Source organism: Scylla paramamosain, unplaced genomic scaffold (genome assembly GCF_035594125.1).
Source record: "Scylla paramamosain isolate STU-SP2022 unplaced genomic scaffold, ASM3559412v1 Contig1, whole genome shotgun sequence".
NCBI classification, from domain to species: Eukaryota; Metazoa; Arthropoda; class Malacostraca; order Decapoda; family Portunidae; genus Scylla; species Scylla paramamosain.
In genome coordinates, this window is record NW_026973666.1 from 752,501 (window position 1) to 757,500 (window position 5,000).

The 5,000-nt window shown below is 42.3% G+C and overlaps 1 protein-coding gene across 1 annotated transcript in view; it reads left to right on the plus strand.

Moving 5' to 3' along the window:
- Window positions 1–5,000, plus strand: part of LOC135095690 (uncharacterized) — a 110,384-nt gene that overhangs the window by 76,081 nt on the left and 29,303 nt on the right. The gene's annotated exons all lie outside the window — the stretch shown is intronic.

Consider the following 5,000-nt stretch of genomic DNA (forward strand, 5'->3'; position numbering starts at 1 on the left):
TAATAATAATTATTATTATTTATTATTATTATTATTATTATTATTATTATTGTTATTATTATTATTATTATTATTATTATTATTATTATTATTATTATTATTATTATTATTATTATTATTATTATTAAGGCAAGCCAAGCAAGGTCCCCCATTGGTTGGCTGAGGGATGACGTCAAACTGCAGGTGCTTGATTGGCTGCTGCTCGAGGAGGAGGAGGAGGAGGAGGAGGAGGGGAGGGAGAAGGAGGCGGAATACAAAAGGAACACAAAGGAAGTACAAACAACACACTGAGGTCTTTACAAGGCTACTTAGATAATTACTCTACGTTAACTGTTAATGTGAGAGACAGGGTGGCACAGAAGGCTCCTCCCCACCCCCCCCACCCACGCCCCCAGCTGAAGCGTGCCGGAGAAAAAGAAATGTACCGTGTTGCATGGAAGAAAACACATGGAATTTCAGACGAAAGTAGAAAAGAGATGAGCGAGTGACAGTTGTGTGTATGTGTGTGTGTGTGTGTGTGTGTGTGTGTGTGTGTGTGTGTGTGTGTGTCGTAGATGTAGGAGGAAGAGGAGGAGCTGTAGGGTTTGAATAAAGTCAATAATAATAATAAAAATAGTGAAAAGAAGTGCAAGAAGAGGAGGAGGAGGAGGAGAGGAAGAAGAAGAGAAAGAAGAGGAAAAGGAAGAGGAAGAAGAGAAGTTTTAGATGTACGAGTATGATTTTAATAAAGTAATTAATAAAACTACTACTACTACTACTACAACTACTACTACTACTACTACTACTACTACTACTACTACTACTACTACTACTACTACTACTACTACTACTACTACTGATAATAAGGGAAAAAAGTATAATGGATGCTAAAGGAAGGAAAAAGAGGAGGAAGAAGTAAAGGGAGAGGATTAGGAGGAGGAGGAGGAGGAGGAAGAGGAGGAGGAGGAAGAAGAAGTTTGAGTAGGATTTAAATAAAGTAAATGGTAGTGATGATAGTAATAAAGGTACAATAGTTAGTATATCAAATCAAATAAGTAAATGGAAGAAGAGGAGGAAGAAGAGGAAGAAGAAAAGGAGGATAGGGAGGATGAGGAGGAGGATGAGGAGGAGAAGAAAGAACTACTTATGGAGGAAGAAAAGGAGTTGGTTTCTTCATCCTCCTCCTCCTCCTCCTCCTCCTCCTCCTCCTCCTCCTCCTCCTCCTCCTCTTCCTCTTCCTCCTTCTCTTACTTCAATTTAGACCACGTCCCCCTTAAAAAATTGCGTCCGTTTTCTATGGAAGAAATCCTTGGGTAGACTAAAATGTTATTTCTGTGTGTGTGTGTGTGTGTGTGTGTGTGTGTGTGTGTGTGTGTGTGTGTGTGTGTGTGTGTGTGTGTGTGTTTGTGTGTGTGTGTGTGTGTGTGTGTGTGTGTGTGTGTGTGTGTGTGTGTGTGTGTGTGTTTGTATGTTTGTTATTGAAATAGTTCCTTTAAATGATTCTGCCAATGTTAGGCGTGTCTGTCTGTCTGTCTGTCTGTCTGTCTGTCTGTCTGTCTGGGAATTTTTCTCAATGATTCTTTTCTTTTTTTTTTCTTTTTCATCATTATCATCATTGGCACCTTCTTTTTGTTGTTGTTGTTGTTGTTATTGCTGTTCATCTTCTATTTAGTAGTAGTAGCAGTAGTAGTAGTAGGTAGTAGTAGTAGTAGTAGTTATTGTTGTTGTTGAGGTAGTAATAGTTGCTGTTATTGATGCTGATGTACTTCTACTTTTTTTTTTCTAGCTCTTCTTTCTCCTTGTAGTAGTAGTAGTAGTTTTTATGTAGGAGGAGCACCAGCCAAGGGCAACAAAACACAATAAAAAATATAAAAAAAAGGCCCACTGAGATGCCGGTCCCCAAAGAGGGTCCCCAAAGAGGGTCCAAAGCGGTAGTCAAAATTTGAAGGAAAAGTGTCTTGAAACCTCCCTCTTGAAGGAGATTCAAGTCATAGGAAGGTGGAAATACAGAAGCAGGCAGGGAGTTATAGAGTTTACCAGAGAAAGGGATGAATGATTGAGAATACTGGTTAACTCTTGTATTAGAGAGGTGCACAGAATAGGGGTGAGAGAAAGAAGAAAGTCTTGTGAAGCGAGGCCGCGGGACGAGGAGAGGCATGCAGCTAATAAGATCAGAAGAGCAGTTAGCATGAAAGTAGCGGTAGAAGACAGGTAGAGATGCAACACTGCGTTAATGAAAAAGAGGCTGAAGACAGTCAGTTAGAGGAGAGGAGTTGATGAGACAAAAAGCTTTTGATTGCTCCCTGTCTAGAAGAGCGGTATGATGGGAACACCCCAGACATGTGAAGCATACTCCATACATGGACGGATATGGCCCCCTGTACAGTTAGCAGCTCGGGGGGTGAGAAAAACTGGCGGAGACGTCTCAGAACACCTAACTTCATAAAAGCTGTTTTAGCTAGAGATGAGATGTGAAGTTTAGATTATAAGAAAAGGACATACCGAGGATGTTCAGTGTAGAAGAGGGGGACAGTTGAGTGTCATTGAAGAAGAGGGGATAGTTGTCTGGAAAGTTGTGTCGAGTTGATAGATGAAGGAATTGAGTTTTTTGAGGCATTGAACAATACCAAGTTTGCTCTGCTCCAATCAGAAATTTTAGAAAAGATCAGAAATCAAGCGTTCTGTGGCTTCCCTGCGTGAAATGTTTACCTCCTGAAGGGGTTGGACGTCTATGAAAAGACGTTGAAAAGTGCAGGGTGGTATCATCAGCGTAGGAGTGGATAGGACAAGAAGTTTGGTTTAGAAGATCATTAATGAATAATAAGAAGAGAGTGGGTGACAGGACAGAACCCTGAGGAACACCACTGTTAATAGATTTAGGAGAAGAACAGTGACCATCTACCACAGCAGCAATAGAATGGTCAGAAAGGAAACTTCGAGATGAAGTTACAGAGAGAAGGATAGAAGCCGTAGGAGGGTAGTTTGGAAATCAAAGCTTTATGCCAGACTCTATCAAAAGCTTTTGATATGTCCATGGCAACAGCAAAAGTTTCACCAAAATCTCTAAAAGAAGATGACCAAGATTCATTCAGTAAGGAAAGCCAGAAGATCAACCAGTAGAGCGGCCTTGACGGAACCCATACTGGCGATCAGATAGAAGGTTGTGAAGTGATAGATGTTTAAGAATCTTCCTGTTGAGGATAGATTCAAAAACTTTAGATAGGCAGGAAATTAAAGCAATAGGACGGTAGTTTGAGGGATTAGAACGGTCACCCTTTTTAGGAACAGGCTGAATGTAGGCAAACTTCCAGCAAGAAGGAAAGATAGATGTTGACAGACAGAGCTGAAAGAGTTTGACTAGGCAAGGTGCAAGCACGGAGGCACAGTTTCGGAGAACAATAGGAGGGACCCTATCAGGTCCATAAGCCTTCCGAGGGTTTAGGCCAGCGAGGGCATGGAAAACATCATTGCAAAGAATTTTAATAGGTAGCATGAAGTAGTCAGAGGGTGGAGGAGAGGAAGGAACAAGCCCTGAATCGTCCAAGGTAGAGTTTTTAGCAAAGGTTTGAGCAAAGAGTTCAGCTTTAGAAATAGATGTGATAGCAGTGGTGCCATCTGGTTGAAATAAAGGAGGGAAAGAAGGAGAAGTAAAGTTATTGGAGATATTTTTGGCTAGATGCCAGAAGTCACGAGGGGAGTTAGATCTTGAAAGATTTTTGACACTTTCTGTTAATGAAGGAGTTTTGGACTAGTTAGAGAACAGACTTGGCATGGTTCCGGGCAGGAATATAAGATTCTGGTTATGGAAGGCCTAAGTACCTTTTGTAGGCCACCTCTCTATCATGTATAGCACAAGAACAAGCTGTGTTAAACCAAGGTTTGGAAGGTTTAGGTCGAGAAAAAGAGTGAGGAATGTACGCCTCCATGCCAGACACTATCACCTCTGTTATGCGCTCAGCACACAAAGACGGGTCTCTGACACGGAAGCAGTAGTCATTCCAAGGAAAATCAGCGAAATACCTCCTCAGGTCCCCCCAACTAGCAGAGGGCAAAACGCCAGAGGCACCTCCGCTGAGGGGGATCCTGAGGAGGGATTGGAGCGATAGGACAAGATACAGATATGAGATTGTGATCGGAGGAACCCGACGGAGAAGAAAGGGTGACAGCATAAGCAGAAGGATTAGAGGTTAGAAAAAGGTCAAGAATGTTGGGCGTATCTCCAAGACGGTCAGGAATACGAGTAGGGTGTTTCACCAGTTGCTCCAAATCGTGGTGGATAGCAAAGTTGAAGGCTAGTTCACCAGGATGGTCAGTGAAGGGAGATGAAAGCCAAAGCTGGTGGTGAACATTGAAGTCTCCAAGAATGGAGATCTCTGCAAAAGGGAAGAGGGTCAGAATGTGCTCCACTTTGGAAGTTAAGTAGTCAAAGAATTTCTTATAGTCAGAGGAGTTAGGTGAGATGCATAAAGCACAGATAAATTTAGTTTGAGAATGACTCTGTAGTCGTAGCCAGATTGTGGAAAATTCGGAAGATTCAAGAGCGTGGGCACGAGTGCAGGTTAAGTCATAACGCACTTAAACCGCAGCATCCAGCTTTGGATCGAAAATGAGGATAGAGAAAGTAGGAGGGAACAGAAAAGGGGCTACTGTCAGTTGCCTCAGACACCTGAGTTTCATTGAGGAAAAGAAGATGAGATTTAGTAGAGGAGAGGTGGTGTTCTACAGACTGAAAATTAGATATGAGACTGCGAATGCTGCAGAAGTTAATGAAGAAAAAGTTGAGTGGGTGTCAAGAGACTTAAGGTCGATACCATAAGAGCAGTCTGACCTGGGGACATTCGTGGTCCTCTTCCCAGATGGGGACCTCGAGGCTGGTGTAGGAGTTGCCATGATAATTTTGAATTTTGAGTGAAGGGTGTGTGTGTTATTGGATGCTTGTAGTTTTGTGTGAAAGAAAAGAGTTGTCTTTAGAGGGCAGGCTGTGACTGCCCCCTTGTGTTGTGAGACACAAAGGGAAATGT